This window comes from Pristis pectinata, chromosome 5, assembly GCF_009764475.1.
Source record: "Pristis pectinata isolate sPriPec2 chromosome 5, sPriPec2.1.pri, whole genome shotgun sequence".
In the NCBI taxonomy this organism is placed as follows: domain Eukaryota; kingdom Metazoa; phylum Chordata; class Chondrichthyes; order Rhinopristiformes; family Pristidae; genus Pristis; species Pristis pectinata.
The window spans coordinates 31,340,972-31,354,805 of NC_067409.1; the positions used below are offsets into that span (position 1 = coordinate 31,340,972).

At 38.5% G+C, this 13,834-nt stretch overlaps 1 protein-coding gene across 11 annotated transcripts in view; it reads right to left on the reverse strand.

The window, feature by feature from the left end:
- The window catches only part of si:ch211-285f17.1 (sickle tail protein), a 500,571-nt gene that overhangs the window by 208,086 nt on the left and 278,651 nt on the right, over positions 1 to 13,834 (reverse strand). Inside the window, exon 1 of one of the 11 annotated variants that reach the window (XM_052017064.1) lies at positions 1,942 to 1,970. The exons of the other annotated variants lie outside the window; for them this stretch is intronic. The gene's annotated coding sequence lies outside the window, so the exon portion shown is untranslated. Of the gene's footprint in view, positions 1 to 1,941; positions 1,971 to 13,834 lie in introns of those variants that run through there. 11 annotated transcript variants of the gene reach the window in all.

A 13,834-nucleotide genomic window follows, 5' to 3' on the forward strand; every position in this document is an offset into this window, starting at 1 on the left:
GCACAATGCTCCAAGTGTGGTCTCACCAATGACTTGTACAGTTGCAACACGAGGCCCCAACTCCTGTACTCAGTGCCCTGACCGATGAAGGCAAGTGTGCCAAACACCTTCTTCATCACCCTGTCTGCCTGTGTCACCACTTTCAAGGAATTATGTACCTGTACCTCTCAGTCTCTCTGTTCTACAACACTCTCCAGGGCCCTACCATTTACTGCACTAGTCCTGCCCAGGTTTAACTTACCAAAATACAACAGCTCCCACTTGACCAAGTTAAATTTCTTCTGCTATTCCTTAGTCCTCGTCCACAGTTCATCTACATCCAGTTGTAGACTAAAGAGGTTAAAAAAAAGTCAGCTCATCACTACCTTCTCAGAGGAGTTTATGGATGGACAATAAATGCCAGCTACACCAACATCCCATAAATAAATGAAAAATAAATCACATCAGAAATCTCACTTCCAGCATGTCTGCACCTGAGCAATGTGACAAGGTGCTGTGTTCTGGACTGGTGGGAATTTATTTCAGCTTCTCAGCTGCTAAAGTCTAAGTCTCACTCATATTGCTGAGGATAGATAGCAGAGTCATTTTCCCCCACGTAGAGAGAAGGTAAATCTTGCCAGCTCTTGCTGCTCAATGTTAGTGTACCTCCTATTACCTAGTAATGGTTGATGCCAAGGGGAATACCTGCAGAAGTTACATGATCCAGAGAGACTAGAAAAAAGTAAAATGGAAGATAAATATTGTTTTGCAGCTCAGATGGTAAAGCTTTGCCTCAGAATCAAAAAGTTCTGGGTTCATGTACACTGGAGATTTGAGCACAATATTCAAGACTGACACTCCAGTGTAGTACCGAGGAAGACATGTTGTGTTGGGGATGCCGTCTTTTGAATAAGACATTAAATCAGGAACCTACAGACACAAGAGACTGCAGATGATATTATATGGAGCAAAAAAAACAAACTGCTGCAGGAACTCAGTGGGTCAAGCAACATCTATGGAGGCAGTGTTGATTGATGCTTCAGGGTGAATATCCCTCTGCCTGATTGAGGCTCCTGATGCAGGGTCTTGACCCAAAATGTCGACCATCCCTCTCCCTTCACAGATGCTGCTCGACCTGCTGAGTTCCTCCAGCAGTTTTTTTTTGCTTTAAATTCAGAACCCATCAGCTCTCTTGGTTGGACGTAAAAAAGTTCTCCATCATCCTATGGAATGATGTATTTATGTATGGGATAATCTGTCTGGATGGCACGCAAACAAAAGCTTTTCACTGTATCTTGATACATGTGACAATAATAAACCAATTCTAATTCCAAGAGAGTTTATCCCTGATGTCCTGGCCAATAATCATCCCTGAATTAACATTCCCATACAGATTATCAACTCATTATCAGGAAGTTTACTGTGGCATAAGCAGCAACATAATTTTCAACATCACAATGTGACTACACTTCAAAAATATTTTCTTGGCTATAAAGTGCTTTGGGAGTTTCTGAAAGAGATGTGAAAGGAACTACCTCAATGCATGCAAGTCTTTTTTTTCTTTTGCTTCTCTTTTGAATTAAAAGGAAATTTTTAAGGTTGCTGATTATCCACAAGACAGCATGTTCAAGAAAATTTCAAAAACAAAACACAACAACTCCACCTTCCAGAAAATAATCCACCTCAGAGAGGACTAAGGCAAGAGCTAGAAGAAGCACATGGAGTGGAATGTTAGTCTGAGAATCAATAAAATATGAAGAAAGGATTTAGTTCTGGTTTTTTAAAAACAAAAATTAAATCTACCAATCTTAAGAAATTCTTTTAAAATAGATAACCACTGTGCAGTTAATAAAAAAAGCTATGGTCTTTAACGTCAAGAAGATTTGTGTCTGATGCTATCCCAAGACAAGAGCAAACTTGAAGAAACATTTTTGTCACATAATTAAACAAAAAGTAACTCACAGGACAACTTTGCCTATGTCGCCTCATTAATCTTGATACAGACACACCCAGCAGCGAGTGCTTCCTACGTGAACCATGAGCGTGCACTGGACTATGCAAACTAATTAGAAACGTTGTGGCTCATTGCTGACTAAACAGAACACCACCTCCACAAAGAGTTCAATCAGATTCTGCCTACAGCCAAAGCAAACTTGTGGCAGATGTAATGTGATTTTACTTTTCAACAGTGCTTGGCGGGGAGCTTAGTACATGAAGCAGCCAACTGCCCAACAGGCGCAAGCACAGAAAGTGATTCAATATTCACTAAATCACAATGATTTGTTTTCATTACTTCTCGGTGTAAACAGAACTCAAGCAGAGGAAACCAATCCTTGTAAACACATTCTTTCTGGCAAGTTTGTATGCTTCCGCAAGTCCAATTTCCTGCCACTGAACTCATTTCACAATTAAGGTCACACTTAATCCAGATAGAGCCAAGACCAGTGGGAATTTAAATGAATCCGGTAAAGCCTTGCAGCAGCAAAGGGCTTTACTGTGTTCGGTTTAATCAAACCTGTCATGTATTGCTTTTTTTTTCCCCAGAAAAAGCAGATTAAAATTAAGTGTTCTGGGAAGTCTTGTTTGTGAAAATAAGGTGGATTCTCTATCTTGATGTCAGGGTGCCTGTCCATGCAGATGTTACATGGGAATTTAAGATAATACTTGTTTATACCAAAACTTCAAGCAGATGACAATTTTCCACCATCTCCCACAGCACTAATTCAACAATACAATTGTGCAAACACTTAGTTGGGTACTTGGATGATGATTCTAACCTATGCAGATTTCTCAAGCACCATTGAGAAATGCAAACCTGTCATGCACTGCCATCTTTAAAAGAGGTCCCAAAGGAAGTTCAATAGTTCATCAATTGAATGGCAATTATTGATGTCCAATGTGTGTACAAAACGATGACTGTGACATATCTCAGTTCTGCTGCGTGTATATAGTGTACAGTTAGGGTATATTTTTAATCATGGCTCTCTATAAATTATATGAAAAATTTTCTGCCATAAACATTTAAAATCAGGATAGAAATAAATGGACTATAATTATAAATTAATTTCTATCATGATGCTAAATACTTTCATTAAAATTCTGATTTTAGTAGAGTTTTGCCTTTACCACTGTGCTCCTTTAAAAGATTACTGACAGAATAACTGACTAGCTGCACTCTGAAACTGCATCCTTTTAAGTCACTAAGATTTTATGATTTCAGGTGTCTATTTTCAGTTCAGGAATCTCAATTTGTTAGGAAGATGATTAAAGAATGTTTTTGCTCTATGAATTTAATAGGCAAATATGTTAGGATCACCAGTTCTGAAGGCAGCTTTTGACTTTGTAAGAAATGGGATGCCTCTTTCTCAAGACATTCCATTGATTAATTTAAAGTTACCATCAGCATAAATCTGCTAATGATATGAACAAGCATCTGTCAAGGAAACTCATTTATCATTTATTTAAACTCGAGTGAAACAAAACAAAGTCAAGGCTGGTTTGTACTTCCAGTCTTTGTAATTAGGAAATAGGAGGAGGAGACCATAGAGATCCTCAAGCCTGCTCCACCATTCAATAATATCATGGCTAATCTGATCATTCAACTCCACTTTCCTGTCTGAACCCATAGCCCTGAATTCCTATGTATTTCAAAAATACTTCTCCCTCAGCCTGAATATACTGAGATCCTCAGCAACCTTAATCCTCTGGGGTAGAAAAGCCCAGTGATTCATAAATCACAGAGAAGAAATTCATCCTTATCGCATCCTTAAATAGGTATCCCTTTATTGACTGAATGATGACAAATTGCTGTCCACCAATCTGGAACAAATTGTTTGAGGTTTGAACTAAACCAAACAAGCACAAGAACTGGACCTGAACTGGTAGTGATCTGCAAATGCCTTTATATCGTGACACATGTGGCCAAAACAGCTCGGTCTATTTTCCAGCTTTTAAAAGGCATTTCTAATATTACTGCAAGTTGTTCGGCAATTGGCTCGACATCTTGCTGGAGGAACTCAGTAGGTCAAGCAGGAATTGATGCAGGGTCTCTACCAGAAATATCAACCAACAATCTCTTTGCCTCCACCTGCTGAGTTACTTCAGCAGTTTGTTTTTTAGCTCTGGATTCCAGCATCTGCAATCTCTTTCCTTCCTTCCTCTCTTCAATTTTGCGCTTTGGGCATTGAACTCCATGGTCTTGTTGCATCCTGAGATCTGTGGAATAGACCTGATGGGTTCCACACTGAGGTCTATGGATCAAATCATCTAACGATGGCCCTGGGAATTGCACTGTATTAACGTTTGAAGATACATGCAGGTGATTCAAGCCAGGAATACAAAATCAGAAGGAACAAAGAATATTTACCCTTTTAGTCAGAGTGAATGCATGAAGTAAAATAATACCAGTATGAAGATGTAGTAGACAACTTGAGGTTTCTGATTTAGCAAACAGAAAGAAATTGGCTCAGGTGACATCCAAACTGCTTCTAATCACAATGCCTTGTCAGAGTCTTGCATTTTTGAGCCATTTAGATCTAAAAAGATAGGATTTGCCTTTAGTGCACAAAGCAGAATTTTGAAATTAAGCAAGCTGTATTTGGGGATCAATGAAGCTTGAAGCTAATGAATGGTTTATAGTGTCCTCCATCACCAGGGTTGTCTGTCACATTCAAAACTAGTTGCAAAACTGGTTGCACCTGTTTTACCTTAGATGTTTATATATGGTGATTAGTAACTAAATAGAAAGAGGGGGAAGAATAGAAATGTCTCCTATAGACCATTGACAAAAAACATTTCACACCAGACAAGATGATTTCAGCTTAATTTTTAAAATATGCTGGTCACATAGACGCTGTAGATCAATGGGCTATAATTACATACAAACTCATGCAACTGTAATTATAAGGGATTAAGATTTTGTATTAGTTTTAATGCTTAGGGAACATGAACAAAAGCAGGCATACAACATTTCTGTCATGATATCATCCATAGACCTGCATCAACATGTGTTCTATGCAATAAAAGGTTTCCAAAAGATTTCTGGCAGACACATTGCTTTGACATGATCAGAAAGTTTAAGTCAAATACAGATGGCAAGCTTTCTAACCTCAGTCTTATAGACAGTGCCCAGGTGCATCTACTATGTAGTGTACAAACTCACCACCACAAACACTCTCTTGATTCAAATATTTCCATTTTGTTTTGCTGTACAAAACACTGACATGGAAGCCAAAAGACAAAACACTGCAGATGCTGGAAACCTGAAATAACAACAAACAACGGAAATACTCAACAGGTCAGACAGCATCTGAAATCAACCTGAAATATTGGTGCTGTCCCTCTCTCCAGAGATGCTGCCTGACCTGCTGAGTTTTTCCAGTACTTTCTGTTTTTATTAGCCTGCTGTGGAATACATACAGGCATTCTGTTTGATTAACAAAGGAAGTTCCCCAACACCCCCACTTCCCCCCACCCCAAGAAGTGCACATTCTGTTTGGAGAACATTCACACTGTGGAGGTGTACACAAGGAGTGGGGAGAAACTGGGGCATTGGATGGGCACTCATGTCAACTTAAACTAAGTTTAGAGTTTATTCTGTCAAACAGCGTTCCTGCCACATTCATTCTAGCACAAGACTGGCTTTTGCACATCTCATGGTCACAGGAAATGTGTTTTACAATCAATAAAATACTCCTGAAATGCAGTCAGAGCAATACCAAAACATGGTATGAGAACAGTAAAACCTAAAAGCAGTAATGACATAAAGACCAGATAATCTGTTTTAGTGATGTTGCATGAGGAATAAACTTTGGCTAAGACCGGAATATCCTACTGTTTTTCCAAATAGTACCACATGGGATCTTCTATAATTACCCAGGGTAACAGATTCTCCATTGACCGCCACATTTAAGAGGCCACATCATTGATCGTGCAGCACTCCCCAGCACTGTGCTGAAGTGTCGGCCCAGATTATCTCCAGAGTGGAAGATAAACCCACAGCTTCCAATTTAGAAGAACATGTGTTACTACCAGACATGGTTGAAAGGAAAAAAGGACCATAAAATTGATCAGTGCTGTGCTCTTAGAGAAAGTTCCAAGATAAATTAATTAATGCACAGGCAAAGTTGCATGAAAGCTGGTCCACATTTCTTTGCAGGTGGTGGGTGCAATGGCTACTTTTTCTAACCACATCATAAAATGAAATAACTTCCTCCCGAAGTCATTCCACTTAATAAACTGTCCAGACGAATACTATCAGCAACAATTAGATCACACATCAGAAACCAACTGATGTTACATAAGGCAAAAACAAATGATAAGTATCAATGATCTTCATTCTGGCAGTACTGAGGGATTATTGCTAACGTTCCAGTGCTTAATTATGTCTCACATCTCTTCTCGTCTCAAAACAACAATTTCATTTTTCTAGCAAAAAAATGTCTGTGCTTGGAGACAAATAAATTTCCCATCTTTGTGAATGTGCTATTGTTTTATTTTGACATATGTCAACTTATGAAAACTACCAGAGAGGTTACTAATATTCACAGAGGTCAAACCAACTTATCAGAAACTAGGTATAGCTAGGTAAGCAACCGCTATGTTTAGTTAGCTTTTTTTTTGTCTTCAAATTCACTGAAAAATAAATAACTCAAGGATGAGCATTATCAAAATAGTCCTACCCCAGAAGAAAAGGTTCACAGTAAAGAAATGGCATCTTCCTGGTTTTATTGGCATGCAATTTAAAAACAGATCAGAGAATGTGCTTTGTGCTTGTGCAGTGAATGAAGATTTCTGGGGGAGAGAAATCCATTCTCAGCCATGGATTAAGCTACACTAGCAATATACCAGCAGCTACGTGTTGCACACAACTTCTGAATTTCAGTTCTCAATGGACCCCTCAGAAGCTAAGTTCAACATGAAAGCGCAACTATATCATGCACATAGCACAAACAACTGGCGACCAATTCTAAACCTCAACCAAGTGTTTTCAAACAGTTTAGCTTTAAATTTCACTTTAATGTCTGTACCAAAGCAAAGTACAGCTGATACTGGAAATGTGAAGTAAAAACAAAAATCCTAGAAATACTCAGGTGACCAGGCAGCCTCTATGGAGAGAGGACATATCTTCTGGTGAAAGGTTTTCAGCCTCGTAAAATAATTCCCAATGGGTTCCAAGTCACTAGATGAGTAACCTGTAGCAACTGCAGAGTAATAGATGGGAAACATGAAGAGCTCTACGAGGCATGTCTGGTTTAGTAGATACTTTGCTCAGGCTACACATAACAGCACACATATTATATTGTGTTTCCCTTCTAAAAATATGAAAATAATTAACAAAATTGACATGATAAACAATGTTTTTTAATTCTTTTCCATCTATGTAACTGTTCTGGGATTAGCTATATTGATCCTATACTCTTAACAGTACTGATATAGCATTCTTCACCGGGTTCAGTGAAAATGTCTCTTCTTGATCCCCTGCTCCATGCCAAGTCTCTTTCAACAGTCATAGGACTTACTTTTGGAGTGTGGCCGAACACATGACCTTCCTCACTGTTTCCCTAATTATTTTGGTCAAGTGGTCTACAAGAACCTTTTCTAATCTCTCAGCTACTCTTGTCAAATAATTTTTGTAACTGTTTACCTCTACAATCTCTCAGATATCCCAATTTTTCATCTCTAACCTGCCTTTTGATATCAGTACAGAGTTTATCATGTAACCTGAACTTCTTCCCTTTACAGCATGCATCATGACATTTGCTTTGTTTTCCTGATTTTCTTCCACTTTCCCATCCTAACTCTGTGTATCAGTGTCTCTGCAGGAGTATATATTGTCATGGAGTCCATCTGTTGCTCGGGAGAAAATCAGTGTGTTGATTCTTCATTGTAAGACCTGAGCTGTTACACATACATTGCTTTTTTAGTACATACAGCTTCACCATTTGAGGCTGGATGATATGGAGATGTAAAGCAATGTTTGAACCCATTTAATTTCACAATGTTCAACTGAAATAAATGAAATTCCAAACAATTACCTAATACAATCACCTCAGCAAGACCCTGGCTCTGAGTTCTTCCATTGTGTACTCAGTGGTGGTAAATGACCCCACACGTTTAAGTAAGACTGTTTTGAATGTCATCTACATCTTTCTCCAGTAGTTTAAACATGCACACTGGAATGACCTTGGGCACATTTGGAATGGTGCTTTTGTTAACCCCACCACTGTTGTAGACAAATCATCCTCTACTATCTGTAGAATGAATATTACATCATCTAGCACCAACAATGCATTTGTATGCCAATCATGATAATGAACCTGCTTTGACATTCTGCTTGGATGCTTAATATTTGTTTGTCAGAGTCACAGAGTCATACAGCACAGAAACAGGCCCGTCATCTCACCAGATCCATGCCATCCATTGCCAACATTGGGTCCATAACCTTATATGCCGTCAATGCCTTTGCATCCACCAGCATGCCCAAATAAACAACTTCCCTCTGCACAAAGCCACAGTTACTTCTCTTTAGCTTAACAATATGCTCACAAAGATTCCTGAATACATGTTCAAGTTTTACAAGATTCAGTTTTTCAGTTGTGATCAGAGGGTTCTTTTGGTTGCCTTAACAGTGTTGGATTCTTTCTAACACCTTCTCCCTGCTGTGGTGAAAAATTATGGTTGATGATTAAATTGAATAATAATTCATGTGAATAAATTAGCTATGGGTGCTGATTGATAGATATCATCAACTTTCTTTATCCACATTTAACTGTGCACATGTATGGAATAGTTGCTTCCCGGTAAAGACTCTAAACATGCCAATTCAGTATGCAAATCCTGCCACGTGGGCAACGGGCATTATTTATCACCCACATCATACCTGAGGGCAATGTTATAGATGCAAAGCTGCTTTGGGCAGTACAATAATGGGTTTCACCCAATTGCTGTGCCCAGTTTTGACCAACACACAATGTCATTTGAGGTTATACATCTCCTCATCTACTTGAGCATTCAGTCCATAGGTAAATCTTGATGTCCCAGCTCTGCCCATAATCACAGTCAGGAACTCTATTGATGTTGAGATCAATATACTGATCATTAACTTTGACTTTAGTTTTAGAATCACTGCAATTTTCATTCAGGCTGCTGGTGACATATATGCTGTTTAACTGCTACTCTTCACATTGCTGATCAGCTACAAGCCTCTCCTTTATGGCTTTCTGTTTTCAACTTTACCCCTGTATTAAGAACATACTTGGCTGACGTTATTCTGGCTTGCAATTGTGGCACTAACCTTAGAATCTAAAATGATATGCCCTTTTACAGCTCTAACTGACAGGTCTGCAAGGTGGTCAAAGCGAGGAACTGAATATTTAGGGGCATTTGACATTTCAGAAAGATGGGCAGTAAGCAAAAGGAGGTGGAGTAGCTCTCTTAATAAATGGTGAGATCCCTGCCCTGCAGCGATGACGAATGATGTTGGCTCAGAATTCAAGGTGTATAAGAAGAAATACCATATGGTATAGCTACTGTTAAAGGGCTTATATGTAACTCATTGGTGGGAGTTACATATAAGCCCTTTAACAGTAGCTATACCATATGGCAGAGTATAAATCAAGCAATATTGCAAGCTTCAAGAAAGCTAATAATCTGCCATAATCTTGGGTGATTTTAATTGCCATATGATTTGGACAAGTCAAATTGTCAAGGGCAACTTTGAGGTCCAGTGCTCTTGCCCTGCAATAGAAATATGTTGGTTCAAGTCCCACTCCAGAAACTTGAGTATATTGGGGATTTTTTTTCTTTCTTTTATATTTTATAATAGATCTTTTTCTTTTATATTATATTCATTCACTAACAGATCGTTGGATCTACAGATTTTGTTTTTATACTTTATTGTTCTTTATGATTATCCATGTCATGATTATTCTCCTGATCTCTTTGTATTACACGTATAGACATTGATATATTAATCTGTATTAATTTGAAAACTAATAAAAAGATTGAAAAAGAAAAGAAACTTGAGTATGTAATTCTGGTTTTAATTTATTGATTGATAGAATATGGGCATTACTGGCTACGTCACTATTTATTGTCCATTCCTGATAGCTCTTGAATAGAGAAGAGCAATCAGGCTAGCTAGGTCATTCCAGAGGGCAGCTATGAATTGACCACAATGCTGAGAACCTGGAGTTAAACACAGGGCAGACCTTCAGGCTTTCTTCCCTGAAGGACATTAGTGAACTAAGTGTAATTTTTTCCACTTCCTTGCCTGGTCATTGAAACAAACTTTTTTTAAAATCCAGGTATATTAACAATTTAAAATGGTGGGATTTGAATTCCAGTACCCCAGTCAACAGTGTGGGCCTCTAAATATTAGTTTGATAAGTGAACCAATATGCTACTGTACACCTAAATCTGGGCTGACACTCCCTGGGTTCTGTGATGCATTGTCAGCAGTCTTATCTTTCAGATGAAATATTAAAAGGCTCCGCCTGCCCACTCAGAAGGACACAGATGGTCCCACAGAATTATTTTAGAAAAGGTGGGGAAGCTCTCTTCTTAATATGACAAATATTTAACAGTCAACCAATTTCACTATGACAGATTATCTGGTCATTATCACATTGATATCTGTGGGAAGCTACAGTGTGCAAATTGTCTGTCACATTTCCTGCATTACAAGAGTATCCACACTTCCAAAGATGTTCCAAAATATTCCTGGGAATTTTCCGAGGTCATGAAAGACATTTTTCCTTTCCCAATGCACCTGCTCGCAATTTTACTTCTGGCAATTTATGCCAGAATTTTTTGCCAGATGGTTTGAGTTGCTGTTTCTAATTTTTGATCATTATGTTTGCAGCAATTAGATTAAAACTTGTGAACATGTAGGTGAAAAGGTACCGCAACAAGAAGGAAACCATAAGATAATTAAAAAATGCAAGTTTCATGCTGTCAAAGCATAAAAAGAATTGCACTGAGATGCAGAATGGGTTAAAGTTTCAGACCTGGGCACTTTTGGCCATTTGCAGCCAAAGTGCTCTGGTCAGGTCACAGCTCAGGTCTGAATTCAGATTTATTAGCATAATCACAAAACCCTCACAATTGGGCAGGATATCCTTGAATCATAGAAACTTACAGGATGGAAAGAGGCCAATTGGTTCATCATGTCAATATCGGCCAAAAAAAAAGTGCTAAACATTTTTTTTATTTCCTTTGTCTAGAAAAGATCAAGCGCTTATCCATGTATCTTACAAACTCTGCTTCCTCCACCCCTTCTGGCCGTAAGTTCGAGACTCCATCATTCCTTTGGTGAAGATATTTTTTCTCAAATTCTTCTATTATCCTACATCTATATTCTCTAGTTATTTATTCCTTTGCTAGTGGAAATAGCTCCCAGTCACCCTCACAATTTTAGTTCTGTTCGTACTCGTTTAATTAAAAAACTATTTCCCAAGGCATATAACTGGGTGCAGTTTTATTAATATAGCATTTTTAATAAGGCTGCCCAGTTCCTTCCTGCAAGTTGCCATTATTTACAATCATAGAAAATTACCATGAAATGCACTTTGAATTGCTCACAATTATATTGAGATCAAACACATTACTCTGCCAAGAAACTTTGATGAAGTGGAAATTGCACACTTTTTAGAAAGAGGAGCAAAAAACAGCTGCTGGAAGGACTCATACGGTCTAGTAGCATCTGTGGATGGAAGGGGATGGTCGATGTTTCGGGTCAAGACCCTGCTTCAGGATGGAGAGGGTGTAGAGGGAAGATAGCCAGTATCTAGAAGGGAGGGGTGAGACAGAGGCTGGTGGGTGAAAGATGGAAGCAGATGAGGTGGGGGAGAATGATGGGCAGATGGAGCCAGGTGGGGGAGGGAGGGGTGGAGATTGCGACAGAGGCTGGGAGGAGATTAGTGGAGACAACAAACAACTGCAGATTATGGAATCTGATAAGAAAGGAAGGTAATGAGTGGAACCAGATAAAGGAGGGATGGCCGGCAGATGGGAACAGTGGGTGAAGAGGAGAGGATTGGGGGACAAATTTGGGTGGATTGAATATTAAACCAACTGAACAGATTACAGAAAAAGACAAAAAGAACCAGTTTTGGATGTCAAAACTCTGATTTATTTCACCAATACACGTGATAGCATTTAGATATGGCAAGAAAATGTTTGTTGCCTGGAAGGTATATTAAATCTAAATTGCATAGTAGTCCAGCAAATGTCTATTTCCCCCACATGCTTATGATTGTAAAATTCTGCACTCAAGGTCCAATTTGCTGAAAGGCAATGGCCAAACAGATAAAGGAAAAAGTGTGGATTGCACATCTAGTTTATAGGTTGTGGGGTTGTGGGAATCCTGGAGAAGCGAGGAAAGGGCTTCAGTTAGGAATGGATAAAATCAGAACATTGAGGCCCAGGTTGACCTGACCTGCTGAGTATTTCCAGCACCTTGTTTTTTTTATTAACATTTCAGGATGAATGACCATTCATCAGAACTTTGAAAGGTTATCAGCCTGAAACATTAACTCTATGTCTTTCTTCACAGTTGCTATCTGACATGCTATTTCCAGTAACTACAGTTTTAGACTTTTATTGAAAGTTGCAGACTTTGAAAGTTACTCAGTAAGTTCCCAATTTTCTTTTGCCCATCTTTTCCTTGAAGCTGTGTCACAGAGTTCACACAAATGTTGAGCTCTGCAATAGAATTTTCTTGGCCTTGGTCTTTTACATAGCCAAAAAAAACAGTATTTGTCAGATGGTAATGTCACTACTAACATTAATGGCCCTTAATTTAAACTTACATTTGTCAAAATGCAAGCTCTCATTCCAGTCTCGCCCATTACAAAAAGGGAACTTAAAACATGTAATTCTTGTTAAAAGAAATTAAATTTGTTAAGAAAACTCAAATATCGCATTTAAATCACAAAAACTGCTGTATTTGCATGACTTGATGATGCATCACTCCGCCTAGCTGTTATCGCAAAATTGGAATTCCTGATTGTTCAATTTGTTACATCAAATCAGAGGAATTGCTAAAAAAGGAATCAGCTTCCTATTAACTGAATCAGAGGAATAATTACATCCTCAATCACTCAGGATGTAATCGCTTCAAATACAGAAAAAAGGCTCGGCTTTCTTTACCCTTATTAAATTCAAGGTTAGCTTCTTTCCTGGGTTGCAGACAAGTGCGGTTGAGAGGGCAGGAAAGCAGCCCGCTCTCAGACCTGAGCAGAGCCACTCCCAAATAACTGCTAGAATCCAGGCAAGCTAAGAATAGATTATTCCAAATGAGAGGAACAGTGGAACACAAATTTATTGCCCATTCAAATAATGTTTATATCTCACGTGTTTTAGACCACTGTTTAAAAAGAGGTTATTGAATTTAGTGTTTTTTAAAATATAAAAAAATCAACTAATCCATTATAACACCCGCTGCTTTGAAAGTCACATCTCTTCAAGTCATTATCACTTCAATACACTGCCTTCGCATGTCAATATTTACAGCTGTTTTATTTAGCTGGTCGCTGCAGTACCTCAACAATTCCTGTACCTTGTCAAAATGCTTCATCAGCTAGGAATCAGTCAGACTGCAGCCTTAAATTGATACTTTTACATTATGGCTTCTATGATCAACAACCCACCCACAAAATTGATCCAACAAAACAACCAATTGCTTTTGGGTATTACAAAGGCAGCTACTTCATAACACCCGGATCTTAGATACAGCAGGTTCTATTAATTCATTGCACTATTAGACCAGCTAATTCAAATCCAGAGACTTGCAAACAATCTGTGATTTAGATAAATAAAACCACTTATTGAAGTCAATACCTCCTGAGTAGAA